This window comes from Crocodylus siamensis, chromosome 3 (genome assembly GCF_052110815.1).
Source record: "Crocodylus siamensis isolate JL-2025a chromosome 3, ASM5211081v1, whole genome shotgun sequence".
In the NCBI taxonomy this organism is placed as follows: Eukaryota; Metazoa; Chordata; order Crocodylia; family Crocodylidae; genus Crocodylus; species Crocodylus siamensis.
This window is the reverse complement of record NC_143397.1, coordinates 130702506-130719922: the sequence shown is the minus strand read 5'-3', so window position 1 is coordinate 130719922 and position 17417 is coordinate 130702506.

The window sequence follows — 17417 nt, the reverse complement described above, 5'->3', positions numbered from 1 at the left end:
TATGATTCTATTCTTTCTTCACAGCCACCTGTGCAGCATAGAAGCAGATGTTCCTGTTACACCTGCTGTAGCAGTATTGAAGTGATGCACAGTGTTCACTTTCTATATTGCATTCCTTGGCCCACTTAAGAGGTCTGCGTAGCGGCAATTAAACATACTGCTACTAAGCAAGATGAAACATAATTGGAAAGAGTTTAGGAGAACTTGATCTCCAGCAACTGCTGCTTGTAGGCTGAAATTTAAGATCACCCAGTCAAAACCCAAGTAGACTGTGTTTTTATGTATATGCAAAGTAGTGACAGAGCACCTACAGAATCCTCTACCAGGCCAGAGGAAGTAGCTGGGGCATCCGTGCAACTGGAATGCAACTCATTACATCTAAAAACAGCTGTATACTGCTGCACTTCTCTCTCAACTCCTTGCAGGGTTTGTGAATGATAGATACATATTTACAGACTGATTTGGCCACATTTTTATCATACCTATGAAACCTCATTGTATCCACCCAGTGAATGCACCAGTCTATAATAAATTGTATGGTACAAGCACAAGATTACCATGGGTGACGGGGAGGATAGCCTTTCAAATTTATTCTACCTTGTCAGTGCTTCTCTTGGTACAGTGGCAAAACTCATTCCCATCTGTGCCCAATTCTACTTCTCCTTCCACCCCAACTTTTATTGTTCCATCTATGCTTCATGGCATATAGAAGGCTGAGGAGTCACTTGACACAATCTGTACCCCACGCTATTGCTCAGGAAATCCTAGATGTTCTACTGTAGTTCACGTCTGGCGCATCCATTGTGAGAATCAGGATTCCAGCCAATGTGGCCACATGATTTTAAGAATCAAAAGTTCGCTTCCAAAAGTTATTCCCTGTTGCCGCTGTGTTTGCACCACACATGGACACCAATCAAGTGCCCCTGACTCATGAAGCCAAGAACAGAAGCAACATTTTTGGTATTCCAAACATGGGAAGATATTCTGTACCTCCCTGAGACCTAGGTTGGAAGTAAAGGAAGTCCCAACTTGAAATACTTCAGCTTAACATTTTGATAGTGAGATGGACCTAAGGAAGGATATTTTATGCCTGAAAGCTTGTCTAACAGCTCTCTAGATTATTGATTCTCAACCAGTGTTCAGTAGCATGCCATGAGATCCTTTTAAGTGTGCCACAGTGTGCCACTTAGTATTAGCACCATTCAGTATCAAACACCTACATATGATTCACAAGATAAACTCAGAGCTTTCAAAGGGGGATCCATAGTGTCAAAAACATTCTGACCTGTTGTGGTCTTGAGTTCTTTGCAACAGAAGAATTGCTCTATTATTTTTCTGTAGTCAGAAAATGAGCAAAGGCTAAGAGTGGCATTTTCTGAGAGGTGCCTGGAGTCTAACAAAATTTAGAACCACTGTTCTAGATAGTTGGTCAAATAAAAAATATAACACCAAAAAAACCTTGCTTCTAATACTAATTCAGTCCTTGCAAGATGAAGAGATTGTTTCTATGTACATCTGACATCATAACTTCCACATTTGATGAATCTGAAACCAATAGCCATTCCAATACCAGTCAACACAAGAGTTACCCAAAGTGATCTCTGTACTAGGACTCCACTGTACACTGCTTCAAAAACTTGACCTAATAAACAAGGGAACTGAATAACTGAAGTCATTCCAAAAGAAAACAAGAGTTTTTTCTTCCCTCAGAGGCCACGTGTTGAGTCAGCAGCTGATTCACCTGTTGCCCCTGAACAACAATGTGGTGACCAATGTGAAGCAATGTTCTGATTTGTAATAGATAGCTGCCCTCCTCAGAGTAAAAATGCTTTACTTACCTAGTTCCTTACCTCAGAGACCGTAAAAACATTAATTAGTAAAAATATTTAGTGCTCCTTGCCAACAGGGTATAACTCCTGTTGAGGTACAAAGAACACTCTTTAAAAAAAGTTTGTTCTGGTTGCAGAGATGTCACCAGTCCCAGCAAAATACTTTAAAACTTACATTTAAAATGAGGGATACCGGTAGCACTGGGAGTTTAGGTACAAGTGGTATGAAGTGTTCAAGCATACCCAATATACACCCTCACCTCCATTTTACTTTCTTGACTGGCTCCTCTCCCAGGTTGTGGGGGTCTATGCTTTTTCAGCACTTGCACATTGTTGCACCTTCTATTAACCTGCTTGCTGGCAATTGTGGCCAAGGTACAGAGGAGTCAATGGGCTAAGAAGCTGAACTGCATCCTCACTGGAGATGACTGCTGCTCAGGCTGAAGATTTCACAGGGCATCCTCAGTCTAACAAAGTGTAAAACACCCACAGAAGATAACTTTTTAAAGTCTGTATTTTCAAATAAAGAAATCTGGCAAAATTGCAAACCCATAAACATACACTAGCCATATCTCTGTAAATACTTTATTCCCACTCCCAAATAAGCACAGTTTCATGTTATGGTACTGTCCTGCCTCGAATACTATAACCTCCCCCTCATGCTCTCATCTCTTCATTTTGTCCAGCATTCAGCAACTTAAATACTATTCCTTTCTACACCACACACTATTTCTGCACAGAATTCCCACCTCTCTTCTCCTGCCTATACCTCTTCTCTCCCCTACGTGCACGGTGTCCATTCTTCATACCTTGGTACCTGTTTATTTCCTCCCCTTTCCATCTCCATGTTTTCACTTCATTGTTTCCTATGCTTGGAACAACATCCCTTTTCCTATAAGCCAAGCATCCCTTGATGTCCTGCTCCAAATCCCACTTTTTGCTGAGCTTTCACCACCCCATTGATTTCTATGGCCAGACATGGCCTCAGCCTAACTCACCTGTGTCAGTGTTATAAATGTTAGAACTGGTAAGATTCACTCACTGTGCATTTTTAATTTATCTCCTTCCTGCTCCCATTACACTGTTACAATGTCTTTATGTTCTATCTTAGGCTACTTTTAGATTGTAAGATTTTCAGGGCAGGGACTTTGTGTTACCCAGTCTCAGAAAAGGGTCTGTGAAATTATCCCTTCATTCCCCATCACCTTCATAGTGCTTAAGGAACTCCAAAAGTGGTCATGCACATTTGAACTTCAGATCAACTAAATATTATTTTAGTGAAAATGTCATCTCTGGCATCTCAAGGCAAGCTGCCCCCATAACACTGGGGATTTTTGTTTAATCTAAAATGGCTCTTCATCCTGCCAGTAAGGACTCAAGTCACAGACATCTTCCCTGATGGAATAGGCTCAAATGTAACTCTTTGGGACCACTGAGAACCACAACAAGTAAGAATTACAACTGCCATCTCACAGTCCTGGTAAAGTATTTGTGCCTCACAGTGAAAGGTGTATCCTGGTCATTTAATATTTTGATGGCCTGCAGCATAACATTAGGAATATATGCACTGGACTCTTAAAAAAAAACAGTTTTATTTTTTTGAAACTTAGATGAAGCATCACTTCTCCTAGAAACCAAAAGGCCAAAGGTCCATTTGAGCCAAATGGTACATTGGGCTACCATAGTTAAAGCATCAGTTTCTAGTCAACAGTACACAGACTGCTATGACCTGCATCACATCCAGCTACCTTGGACTTCCCAGCTCAAGTGACAGATACTCGCTTACACCTGTGTGGACGTGAAGGTTGAAATCACAACTCCGGAATCATAGAGAGACGTACGGTAACCATACCACCCTCCGCTTCTCGCTTTTTAGAACCACATGCCTTGAAGTCTGCCTTTCTGTGCAGCCTCCCCAAACTTGTTAGCTGACATGTCTGGTAATTTCAATCCATCTGATGTTAGTCAGCAAAATGCCTTCAGGATATTCCTTTCCATATGACTAATCTGAAGCTAATTTTTGACTAAAGCTGGCACCATGAACAATGCATGATTATTCTGGGCATGCTGAAGCTCATAGGAATGGCACCAGAAATGCAAACATGTTCCCTTCAGACCAAATACCTGAGTGTGCTGTCTCGGAGATCTATTCATTAGAACCCAAGTGAAGAACTCTGAGCCATAGGGTCACGGTAGTTTTATTCTAGCAAATTTATCCTCACAGCATCAGTTTGGACCTTTTTTTCAGCTGTTGCATTTCAGCTCATCAGCCAGAATGATTCAGATCATTTAGGACTAACAACAAAATGATAAGGTCCCCTAAAGAAAAGGAGAGCTCTATAAAGAGGTAAGGGAGTCAGTTCATGGCTGATCATAGAATATCAGAATGAAGGCAGAGAGAAACTGGAGGTGGGAGAGAAATCATTGAGTCCAGAGATTCTGTCTGACAGAAAATACTCAAACTATGTGCTAGCCACTAAGTCCCTTTCCAAGAGAGTAATAAAGATCTCCATCTTGTCTAAGGCAGGAAGGCTCTAAAAATTCAGGAATTTATTTTTCTGTTCTGTTACATAACACTTCCATGAGCATATGGAAGTGGGAAATATTGAAATCCACTGAAAATAAGGTAGACATGCTTTTATGGGAAAAAACCTCTCAAATTTATGGAAACATTATGGAAAATGTCTCCTCATCAATTATTCAGGCCCACTGATCCATCCTTTAGGCTCCCCCATCTCCGTGAGTTCTGTGACTCATTGTCTGGGATTAAATCCTCCACCTGGGAAAACCTCCCAGAAAGAAGAAAAAAAATGTCACAGCTGTTAGCAGACTCAACTTCTATTTCCATATCAAAGCTAGTTTTTTGTTATTATGGAACATGAAGAGACATAATATATTTTCCACCCTAGAAGCAAACATATGCAATATATCACTTTAAATGGTTCGTTTTAGAAGGAGACAGTGAAATGAGAATGAGAAAAAAGTAGTAGTAATCATAGGAGCATAGAGCATAACACATCTGTAACATGCTGTTTCCTTTGCTGCACAAAACAGCAGCTGCCTATGCAAAAAGCAGCTTCCTAAGGATGTGGTACACCAAAATATAAAATCACAACTTACTAGCTAAACATACACATTGCAACATTAGTTCCTAATAGCTACGAGATATCTTTAAATAGAGGTCACACAAGAGGGAGCTGCTTTTTAAAGTTTGTTTCCAGATGACAAGAGAAATCAATAGTGCTCCCTCTTCAGCACAAGGTTTCAGGAGGCTGAGGCCATGCAGATATTCCTGAATCTCTGATTAGCCTTCATTGGCTTGTCCACCATTTTGGCCAATCTGCCTGCAATTGAGAAAACACGTGGTTAAGATCCAGAAATATCTGCTGCTTTACATAATACATAATGGACAAATCAGGATGCCATGAAATTTAGGCTAAATTTAAAAAGCTCTAAGAGAGAACGCTGTGGAAAGGGAGGAGAAAAATAACTCTGAATTTTAAACTGTCCTGAAGAAAAGGTTTTAGATGCATACTGTTGATGCTTGAAAATGTTCTCCCAAGCTGTGACTCAGTGCTGGTTCTGCCCCCAGCTATGTGGAGATGGAAAAAACCACCAGGATGAGTGATCATGAACATGAAAGAGAAGGATGGATTTGCAGTTTCTTTTCATCCACTGATACACTGTTTCTGTATGAAAGATGTTAGAATTCCTAAGTGCAGCCTACACAAAGCCTTTTATCACATAAGCTGATCTAAACCAGGTACCAAAAGCTATAATTAACCTGCATTCCAGTAGGGTTGAGGATAACTTTGCTTTCTTTGCGCACAAAGACAACATAACCTTTGATAAATGGAAATGAAAACGAATATTTGGATTTTCCCATGTTTGGACACTTCAATATCATCAAACAGGACCTAATACTAGACCCCTTTCAGTTGTTTAATAATGGAGTTAGTTTAGAAATCTCTACCATTACAAAGGTAATTTACCAGTAAATCAGTTTCATGGAGTATGCTATGCAGACACCAACACAGTCCTATACTCCTTTTTTTTTTTAAATAACCCAGTTGACGTTTATCCAAATAAATGCCTAAGTTTTTCTTCCTCAAACACGAGCATGGAGAACTGTTTATTTATAATGCAGTTAACTAGAAAACTACATACCATTTAGCCACAACCATTAAAGAAAAAAAAAACAAAGTTAGTCACCCTTATGTACAAAGGAGAGATCAACAAGGACATACAATGATACACCTGACCCCGTGCTGGGTTTACTGAATATCAGAAGTGATCTCTAACTGTGGATACCTCAGTTTTGGGGTTCTCAATTTTGGACAGCTAAAGCCAGATCCCATTACACTTATGATTCTAAGAGGCTCATGCCACAGCTCTCTTCCCCCTTTAGTCATGATTTCCTCACACCGAAAGAGCACAATAAATTTCAAATTAAAAATTAGATACTTCTACATTTCTAAAACAATGAATGGATACAGTTACAAAATGATTACCAGCAGTTGCCCATGCATTTCTTTTTGCTATACACAATACTGGGAAATAACCTTCCAAAGTAGATATTGAAAAATGATCTTGAATTTTCAGTGCCTTCCCTAGCTATACAAGTTGCAATTTTGCGTACACAGTTGGTTGTCACCACACCAAAGCACATCTTGAAATACCAGGCCATACAGACACTACAGTCATTGACCATTAAATATATATAAAAATGGCAGCATAAAGTCTGAATATGCAAACAAATGTCTAAACATTTCTGACTGCTCCCCACCAGACATGCAATTGTTTGGAGGAACAATATTATACATATAAATGTCTATGCTGCAGTACTGCAGTACTGTATATACATGATACTACTTGGGCAAAATTTACTGTCTTCTCCAATACCACTATACCAGAACCTGGCAACCTATGGTCTGCAGAGCCACTGAGTCTGGCTTGTGGAGCTGGGGCTTCAGCAACTGGGGGGCCTCATACTACGCCATGTGTAAGCCAGGCAACAGGGAGCTTCCCTGTGCCACACCACAGCAAGGCAGCAAGGACAAGTGGGTGTACTAGCAGCCACCAGGGCCTAGCACCTTTAACCAGTCTCAGTCTTTTCATTTGACCACTGGAAAATGTTGTCAACTGCTGCACTACACAATGCTGCAGTGTACAAGCTACCAGTAAAAATTAGGCCCTCAACATAAACCTAAAAAACCACTATACTTTTTTTTTTTTTAAATCTTGGGTTCCAGTATACCTGCCCCTTTTTGTGTACGTTTAAAGTGATTTCCTGGACAAGCAGGCCCACCTTATCAAATGCTCATCTGAGACTCTCATGCTACAGATGAGTCCCTTTTCTCTAAGTTCTTTTTGTGTGGCAGCAAAAAAGGAGCTTGCACTTTTGCTGTCTATGGCTTCTACTGTGGTAAATAGAAAACTTCAGTTTCCAGAACCATGTTTCCAGCACAATGATCATGGAATGCATTCATAAACAAATGCTAATCTAAGCTTCCAGGCAAGGGAAGAGTGTTTGTGTGCATGTGGGGTGTGTGTGGCGGGGGGGAGAAGGGGAGAAGAATAGCCACAGCATATTACTGTCTGCAAATATCGTTCACTTTCCATTCTGTTACACACAGAGAGACCCTCACCCACATACCTCTAAGGAAAAAATAATAGAGAAGTATCATAGAATCAATGAGTCGGAAGGGACCTAGACAGATCATCGAGTCCAACCCCCTGCCACGGGCAGGAAGGAGCAGTGGGGGTGGCAGGGGTCATAAGACCCCAGCCAGGTGCCTATCCAGTCTCCTCTTGAAGATTTTCAGGGAAGGTGAGAGCACCACCTCTCTGGGAAGCCTATTCCAGACTCTGGCCACCCTTACAGTGAAGTAGTTCTTCCTAATATCTAACCTAAACCTATCCTCCCTCAGCTTGTGGCCACTGTTCCTGGTGACTCCAAGGGGGGCCCTGGTGAACAGATTTTCCCCCCCCCGAGTACCTGCTGCTGGCCCCTGATAAGGTTGTAGGCAGCCACAAGATCCCCCCTCAGTCTCTTCTTGAGGAGGCTGAAGAGATTCAGGTCCCTCAGCCTCTCCTCATAGGGCTGGCCACGGAGGCCCCCAACCATACGAGTGGCCTCCTCTGGGCCCTCTCCATGTTGTCCACATCCCTCTTGAAGTGCAGCGCCCAGAACTGGACACAGTACTCCAGCTGCGCCCTGACCAGCACCATGTAGAGGGGGAGCAAGACCTCTTTGGACCTGTTAGTGATGTCCCTGTTGATGCACGACAGGGTGTGGTTGGCTCTGCCTATTGCTTTGTCGCATTGGCGACTCACATTCATCCTGGAGTCAATCCTGACTCCAAGATCCCTCTCTGCCTCTGTGCTGCCGAGAGGGTCAGCCCCTAACCTATAACCATAATGCTGGTTCCCTCTCCCCAGGTGCAGCACCCTGCACTTGTCCTTGTTGAACCGCATCCTGTTCAGATCCGCCCACTTCTAAGGCCTATCCAGGTCTGCTTGGATGCACTCCCTGCCTACCGGTGTATTCACTTTACCCCACAGCTTGGTGTCATCAGCGAACTCGAACAGGGTGCTCTCCACACATTTGTCCAGGTAGCTAATGAAGATGTTGAACATCACCGGCCCAAGGACTGAGCCCTGGGGGACTCTGCTGCCCACACCCTCCCAGGTCATCTGGCTTTGTACCAGAATGCAAGTCATGGTTTCTCAGAAGAAAGTATTAAGACAGGTCCTCAAAGAAGTGTTCCACCAGTCTATACAGAATGCTATTGCATAAATTTATTTCTTGCTTCCTATTTCTTTAAATCAAACACAAAGGGTGTGTGGAGGGGGTGAAGGGAAGGTGCAGATTAACTTCAATAAACAGAGCCACCACAGCTGTTTCATTTTTCACTAATTAAGATTTTTTTACTAGCTTCCTGCTCACAGCTGCAAACTCTGGGCCTGATTCTCTGTTGCCTGGCACTTTGCCTACACTTGAGTATAAAGGGGCTGTAAAATGGTAAGAGTTAGATATTTCTGATTTATTAGCAATGTACAGCCTCTTTGCACGGGTAGGCATAACTATTGCAAAGTACTGGAAACATTTCAGGTCTGTTGCCTTCAGCAGAATGAGCAACGTGGCAGACATCTCCCTGCAAACAAGGAGAGTTTGAAACATTAGCTTTCCTTCTCTGAGAAGACAGAGCAGTCTGTAGTCACCACCTCTCTACTAAATTTGATGCCATTTTTTTTCAATAACTTATTAGTTATGTGTATTAAAAAAGTCTTAACAGAAAAAAACTGTCAGAGGAAAGAATACCATCACACCAGATGTAGAAAAATCAAGAAAGTTGACTGGGAAATGGGAAGTAAATCAGATTCCCCCACTCCCCACAACAGTGTTTGGTCAGGGTATTTCAACATTTCCCATGACCCAACCATGTATTCTGTTCTGTGTACCACCATTTACAGAAGCTGATACAGTTAAAGTCAGGGATTCATAGTTTCTAGAGTTGGAAGGGACCTGAGTAGATCATCTAGTCCGACCCCCTGCCATGGCAGGAAACAATACTGGGGTCAAACAACCCCAGCAAGATGTTCATCTAACCTCCTCTTAAAAACCCCCAGGGTAGGAGCCAGGACCACCTCTCTTGGAAGTTGGTTCCAGATCCTAGCCGCCCTGACCGTGAAGTAGCGCTTCCTGATATCTAGCCTGCAACACCCTGTTAGGTGTACAAGAACCTACACGATTCACAAGATAAACCCAGATAGGACATCATAGTTTCAAAAAAGAATTTGATCTGTTGTGGCCTTTGAGTTTTTTACAACAAAAGAATCGGTCTATGATTTTTCTGTAATCAAAAAAACCCCAACAAGTGCAAACTAAGAGCCGATGTATTCAGAGGGATTCCTTGAGTCTAATGAGGCTGAAGACCCCTGATTTAAGTTAGCAATAGGCTGCCAAACAGGGGCTCCCTCAAAAATCTTGTGTCTGAGTCACTGAATATACATGACATTGCAGACCTTATAGCTTTCTCAATCCATGCTTTCTTCTACCCAGGACCTCACAAAAGCATCCCCACCTAGCAAGTGCTCTTCAAAGCAACAGCTATTTTTATAGTCAGCACCTATGCTAAATACCATCTACCACTTTTTCACACACCTCCCCCCTTAATGGGATTGACCTTTTATTTTGCCCGCTGGACAGCAGCAGGTTAGTCACCTAAGCACAGCTCTGTTAAGGGCCATCACCCCCTAGCAGTTTTTCAGAAAAAGCCTGTGTAGTGAATTTGTAAGAGATGTGCAACACGGATTTTTTTAAACATAAGCTTCTTTTAAATGGACTAGTATTGTAGCTGGGCCCTAAGCTGCTTAAAGGCAATATGGTGTAGCATTTTTTTGCATCCACTTGTCTGAAGTTAGGGTAAAAGAGAAATAAGCAAAGGAAATGAGCAAGCAAGAGAATATCATATGTGAAAGTTACTTTAGGAAGTGTGAGAAAGCTAGGTCAAAAGAAATAGGCTAAAGTTCACTTCGGCTGCCTATAGTTTGTGTTCCAGTTAGAACACATCAGAGCATACTTAATCAATTCAGTCTGCTCTGCATTTTAATTACAACGCTCTAGCTTCACCTCACCTTCACATGTATTAAGCCCCTGCACATTTCAAAATGGCCATGGGGGTGCTTTAACTAAACCTCATTAAATGTGCTTTAGATAAAGCATCCTGTGACCATTCTAAAATGGGTGATTTTAATTAGGGTGGCTGTCTGGGAACCACTCTAATTAAAATGTTCTTCTCCCCACCCCCAAACACATGTATACGCAGCCCAAGAGTGGTTTTATGGCAGTTAGATCTGGTTTAGGATGAGATATAGCTTAAATAGGAGATAAAATAGGCATATGAATATTAGAGTAGAACCTATTTGAAATATATTTTAAAAATTGAACAACACCAATAAGATTTTTTGATAAGTTCAGACAGAGTACAAAAATCTGGGATCACATAAGAATTTTTGCTCTTCAGCCTTGAACTCCAGTTCTGGCTAAACAGCACATTTGCAGATGAATTAAGATAAGAGCTCTTTTAAAACTTACTTTTAAACCTAGGTAAGAAGTGTTTCTGCCCAACAAGCTGGCCACCTGTTAGTAGCTTTTTAAGATATTAGGACAAAGAAATTAATTTCAAGTCTACAGCAAGGCTTGAACTCACTTCTCTGGAGTTCTAGTGAGATATCCTAACCTATTTTATTACTTCATAAAGCTCCCAGATCAAAGCATAAAAGAAAAGGCCAGACTAAAACAGATCCCCTACAAAGTGTCAGCCTCATGCTTCCAGCCAAATCAAACTAGGACATGTACCTATTAAAAACAGCAGTAACCACTTTTGTATTTATGCAGTCTCCACACTCAAAGCTTGTGGGGGTTTTTTCTGAAACATCAGTCACTGTATCTAAGTCTGGAACCCAGATGCCACCTTGTGGCAAAAAGAGCAGACCAAAAAATATACTTTAGCTACAGGCAGGCAAGAGTGATATTATCTTTTATTAGACCAACTGAGTAGCTGAGGAAAAAAAAAAGTTTTTCCCCCCCAGCTACTCAGTTGGTTTAATAAAAGATATCACTCAAAGTACCTTGCCTGCCTATGTCCTTAGACCAACACGGCTACAACCCAGCATACTTTAGCAAAACACTCTTTTGAGATGAAATACGTAAAGGGCACCTATGATTGAAACTCTGAATGACACTCCTGAAGTTGTTTCCTAAATAAGTTATTTTTGCAATTATGACATTTTCCCTTGAATATGACTAAAAGATATTTTATTTCTGAAGTCAGGGCCTGTGAAAAACAAAACCAAGTCTGCCTTGTTATTACTGAATCCTTTAGAAAAGGCTAATCACACCAAAACCAAAAGTCATCAAATGTTTAATACTTAATCCAATGTCTCATATTAGTACATCTAAATCTGCAGGCAGCTTGCAACAATAACTAGAAGAGGCTTGAAGTGTCCCTTCACCACTTACTGAGTTTTGGCAAGCAATCGAGAGCCACATGACAGGTTGCCAGAGACAGGAATATTCATTTTCCAAAATTTTTAGGGGCCCCACGGGCCAGATAGAATGGCCTAGCAGGCCAAATTTTGCCCACCCCTGATATTATACTACTGATTTTACAGATAAACTCACTGTCTCAGCTTGCCTAAGTAAGGAATGGTATAAAGAAAGGAACTGGAAATGGAACCCAAGGCCATGTCCAGACAAGTGCAGATGTGTGGTATATGGCACCACAGACTTGTCTGCAGTGCCACATACCACGCATGCAGGCATTCCCTGTGCCGCTACTTTGCAGCATGGGGTGGGAGGGGGGGTTGACCCTGGGAGATCCTGGGGTCAACAAAACTCACGCTGAAAAAAGCAGGGCAATGCATGTGATGGCAGCACACACCATGCAGAAGTGGAGCCTGGCCAGCCAGAGAACAGCCTGGCTGCCAGCTGGCTTCCTGCCATGGCTACAGCCCTGGGAGGTCCCCAGGACCCCAGGTAAGGCTTCTGGGGCTAGCACACCCACTGGCCTCAGCCTCCCCTTCCCCACCCAGAGCACACATGGCACAGACATTCCCCAAGGACAAGTAGCTGCAGTACAAGGTGTGCTGCTGCTACTTGTCCCCAGTGCAGTAGTGTGGACACGGCTCAAGAGTCCAACAATCCTCAATTCCTTGCTTTAATATTTAACAATACCATTTAGTTTATTATTTCTTTAGGATGTTTGAACTAAGGTAATTTGTTATGATAAAGTACGTCCTTGTTCACCACTTTGTTTCAGATTTAAGTCCACATATACACCATTGTCTCCAGTGCTCGTAATAGCAGACCAGGGGTGGAAAACTTTAGAGTAAAAGGCAGTCCAGGGGAGAGAGACTTAACGGTGGGAGTCTACTATAGACCTCCCAACCAGGGAGAAGAGCTCGACCAGGAATTCTTCGGTCAGCTCACAGAGGCAGTGAGGGCTAAGGATGTGGTCATCATGGGGGACCTGAACTTCCCAGACATCTGCTGGGAGGAGCAGTCAGCCAAGTCTGATCGCTCACATTGGTTCTTAGCCAGAGTGCAGGACCTCCATCTAACCCAGGAGGTGCACAGTCCCACCAGGGGAGACGCCTTGTTGGACCTGGTGCTGGCCACGGGTGATGACCTGGTGAGGGGGCTGCGGGTGATGGGCCACCTGGGAGACAGTGATCATCGCTTGCTGGAATTCACCATCCAGCGTAAGGTGGCAAAGGGCTGCAGCAAGGCAACAGCCCTAGACTTTAGGAGGGCTGACTTCAACAAGCTAAGGAGGATCGTTGGGGAAGCGCTGAGGACCCAGAGGGGAAGGGAATCAGATGTCGAAGGCGAGTGGTTGCTCCTTAAGGAGACGATCCTCCATGTCCAAAGGGAGGTAATCCCAACAAGGCTCAAAGGGAGCAGGAGGGCACATAAACCCCCATGGCTCACTAAGAGCATCCGGGAATGTCTCCTTGCTAAAAGGGAGGCATATACCCAATGGAGAGATGGGGTCATCACCAAGAAGGACTATGTTACAGTCGCCCGAGGATGTAGGGGGGCAGTCAGGAGGGCCAAGGCAGAGATGGAGATAGGACTAGCTTCCCGGATTAAGGACAATAAGAAGTCCTTCTTCAAATACATAGGGGGTAAAAAGAGGGTCCCGGGTAATGTGGGGCCCCTGCAGGACACGATGGGCAACTTAGTCATCACGCCAGATGATAAAGCTAACATATTTAACGATTTCTTTGCCTCTGTCTTCCTAAGTAGGGACCAGTTCAGCCACCTCCCTGCTGGGCCCCCCTCGGGCCCCGGGAGAGACACGCCTGGGCCAGGGGTTAGCGAGGAGTTAGTTAGGGTACTTCTGGAGAGGCCGGACGTGTTCAAGTCCGCTGGTCCGGACGATCTTCACCCTAGGGTTCTACAGGAACTGGCCGAGGTCATTGCGGGACCCCTGGTGCGGCTCTATGAGCACTCGTGGTGCTCTGGCGAGGTGCCGGAGGACTGGAAGAGGGCCAATGTGGTCCCTACCTTCAAAAAGGGAAAAAAAGAGGACCCGGGAAATTACAGGCCAGTTAGTCTTACCTCAATCCCGGGTAAGCTCTTTGAAAAAATTATCCTGGCACACATCCAGGAGGGCCTTGCGGGGGAATGTATGCTCAGGGGCAACCAACATGGGTTCATCAGTGGCAGGTCTTGTCAGACCAACCTGGTGGCCTTTTACGATCAGGTCACCAAATCATTAGACGCAGGGGTTGCTGTGGATGTAGTCTTTCTGGACTTCCGGAAGGCTTTCGACACTGTCTCTCACCCTGTCCTCATCAAAAAGCTGGGAGACTGTGGTGTCGATGCCCACACGGTCAAATGGGTCGCCAACTGGTTGGAGGGCCGCACCCAGAGGGTGGTAGTGGATGGGTTCTTCTTGACCTGGAAGGATGTGGGCAGTGGGGTTCCGCAGGGCTCGGTCCTTGGGCCCGCACTGTTCAACATCTTCATCAGTGACTTGGATGAGGGGGTAGAAAGCACCCTGTTCAAATTTGCTGATGACACTAAGATGTGGGGGGATGTGGGTGCACTAGAAGGGTGCAATAGGCTACAAGCTGACCTTGACAGGTTGCAACGGTGGGCGGATGAGAATAGGATGGGGTTTAAGTCGTCATTGACTCCACGATGAACATGGGCCAGCAGTGTGGGGAGGCAGTCAAGAAGGCCAACCGTACCCTGTCATGCATCCACAGATGCATCTCGAGCAGGTCCAGGGAGGTGATCCTCGCCCTCTATGCGGCACTGGTCAGGCCGCAGCTGGAGTACTGCGTCCAGTTCTGGGCGCCACACTTCAAGAGGGACGTGGACGATATGGAAAGAGTTCAGAGGAGGGCCACTCGTATGATCAAGGGTCAGCAGGGCAGGCCTTATGAGGAGAGGCTACGGGACCTGAACCTGTTTAGCCTCCACAAGAGAAGGTTAAGGGGGGACCTTGTGGCCTGCTACAAACTGGTCAGGGGGGATCAGCAGGTATTGGGGGAGTCCCTGTTCCCCCGTGCGCTCCCAGGAGTGACCAGGAATAACGGTCACAAGCTGGCGGAGGGTAAGTTTAGATTAGATATTAGGAGGCTCTACTTCACAGTCAGGGCGGCTAGGGCCTGGAACCGGCTTCCAGGGGAAGTGGTGCAGGCTCCTAGCCTGGGGATTTTTAAAAGGAAGTTAGATGAGCACCTTGCCTGGGTCATCTGACCCCGGTGCTCTTTCCTGCCAAGGCAGGGGGTCGGACTAGATGATCTACCTAGGTCCCTTCCGACTCTAGCTACTATGAAACTATGAAACTTGTGGCATTTGTGCCAAAATGACACAAACAGTGTCTGTGTGTAGCACACACCAGATCAGGGAGGGGAGAGGCAAAAAAGCAACAGAATAAGGCAGGAAGCAGAAAGCAAAGCAGCAGATCAGAGTGACACATGGGGAGGTGCAGGGCTAGTTTGTGGTATGCCTGGCAAAAAAAGTTGGACCATTACACTGCAGATCCTTGAACTTTACAGGTAAAGATGGCTTAAGCCTTTTTAAAAATGGAGACCATTTTAATACATGGCAATAACATAAAGCAGCCTGCATCTTAGCAGGTTAAATGGCATAAGCATTGCCTAACTGTAGTGAGTGAGAAAAACCCTGAAGGTTGCACATATTACAGAAGCTGCAAAAATGCCAATTAAAGAAGTCAATGGCATGGAACAGCATGAACAGTTAACAGTATTAGTGCCAGGAACAGCGTGGCACCATGCTGAGAAGACAAAGACCTACTGCAACTGTATTATTATTTAGCATTGAAAAACTGTGCCAAGTGACCCAATGCAGGGCAGGGAACTGGTAACCCTTAATCCAAACAAGTACTAGCAATAATTGCAAATACTTATTTGTACAAATAAAGCATGCAACAACAAGTGCAGCAGGCTCTTGCAAAATTAAAGTCCTACCCACAAGAGGATATTGATCCTTAGAGATGGTTCCTTATCCTCCACTTTTACCTGTTAATTGATTAGCAAGTCTTAAAACAGTGGGGGCCAACCTTTTTGAAAGTGGTGCCACAAGCTAAACCCCATAACCTCTCTCCTGCCCTGATCTGCTGCTTTGCTTTGTGCTCCATGCCTGATCCTCTGGTTTCTCTACTCCGTCCCTGATCCACCACATGCTATGCAGAAATGGCCATGCCATGCGTGATGCCCATGATGCAAGGTGGCCACCCTATCCTAGAAGACTGCACGACATGTGGTACGTGTTGCAGATCAGCTCTGCTTAAATTTTTACAACCATGTGTTAGAGTTAACCACCCAATGAAATGAAGAGACACTTCAAGCCTCTTCTAGTTATTGTTGCAAGCTGCCTGCAGATTCAGGAAGGCTACAGAGCATCAGTTTACTGTTTAGAACCGGAAGCGTTTAACTCCTGAGTGTTATAGCACAAAAGCTTTTTTTTTTTTTTTTTTTAAATCACAACTTAGATTTGCAAATAATTCCATAAAGCAGAATGGGTTCTACAGCCACAGTAACAAATTTGACACAGTTGCAACTGCAGGAAAAGAAGGATGAGGGGAGGGAAAGGAAGAGGAAGAAACATCTCATGTATTTTATTTGGATTGTTGATTATTTTCTCTCACACAATGCACACCTTTTTTCCAAAATCCAACTGCTGGAAATTGGGGTGCAATTACAAGCAAAGGAAATGCATTAGCAGAAGGTTTCTACCACTTCAGCTTTTGCCAGACAAAATCAAAAGTAACCCCATGCACAATCCACAGGGAACAGAACAACAGCTCCCTAGCTGGTGCTACTCAATTACTTACTACAGAAAGATATTTTATTCTTCAGTTTCCCTTTCCTAAACAAAGTATGTATCTTATTCCAGGGTGTACTGTATGTAAGGAAATATGGTACACAGAACCAGACAGACAGAAGACATGATGGGGCTTTCTTAACTCCATTTATGAGTAGCCCTGAGAGAGAAGAGCTATGAAGCAAACTACCCTTTGTAAGACCTCTCACCTAGAAAGGAGTGGAGTCATTCCATTCATCTTGCTAGGAATTGAAAATGATTCTCCATGTTTCATGGTCATCAGTGTCAAAGAAAGATAACAAATGACTACAATCTGCATGGGTATTTCATGGTCATCCACTGCTAGGGGTAGACCATGGATCAGAAAGTTTCTTCCTGCATCAAAACCTGCAACTCTTATTTACTGCAGAGGAAATGAGAATTCAAGCATGGAAGCTCCCTGCCAAAGCCATCTTTCCTCAGTGCAACGTCACTATTTCACCGGTTAGCCCATTTTGTAGAGAAGTCACAGTGAAGTGTATTGACCTAAGAACAAAGAGCAGGTCACTGACAGAGAGCCCCTCCTGCCCTGTTTCCCAACCTGTAGATCTAGACTTCTAGCCACAAAGGTATACTCTCTTCATCTCCCCTTTTCAAAATAAAAAAAAATGAACAAAAACTCCACTCTGTGAAACTGGGTTGACTTTGAAGCTAGCAGGTAACTACTGATAATCAACTTT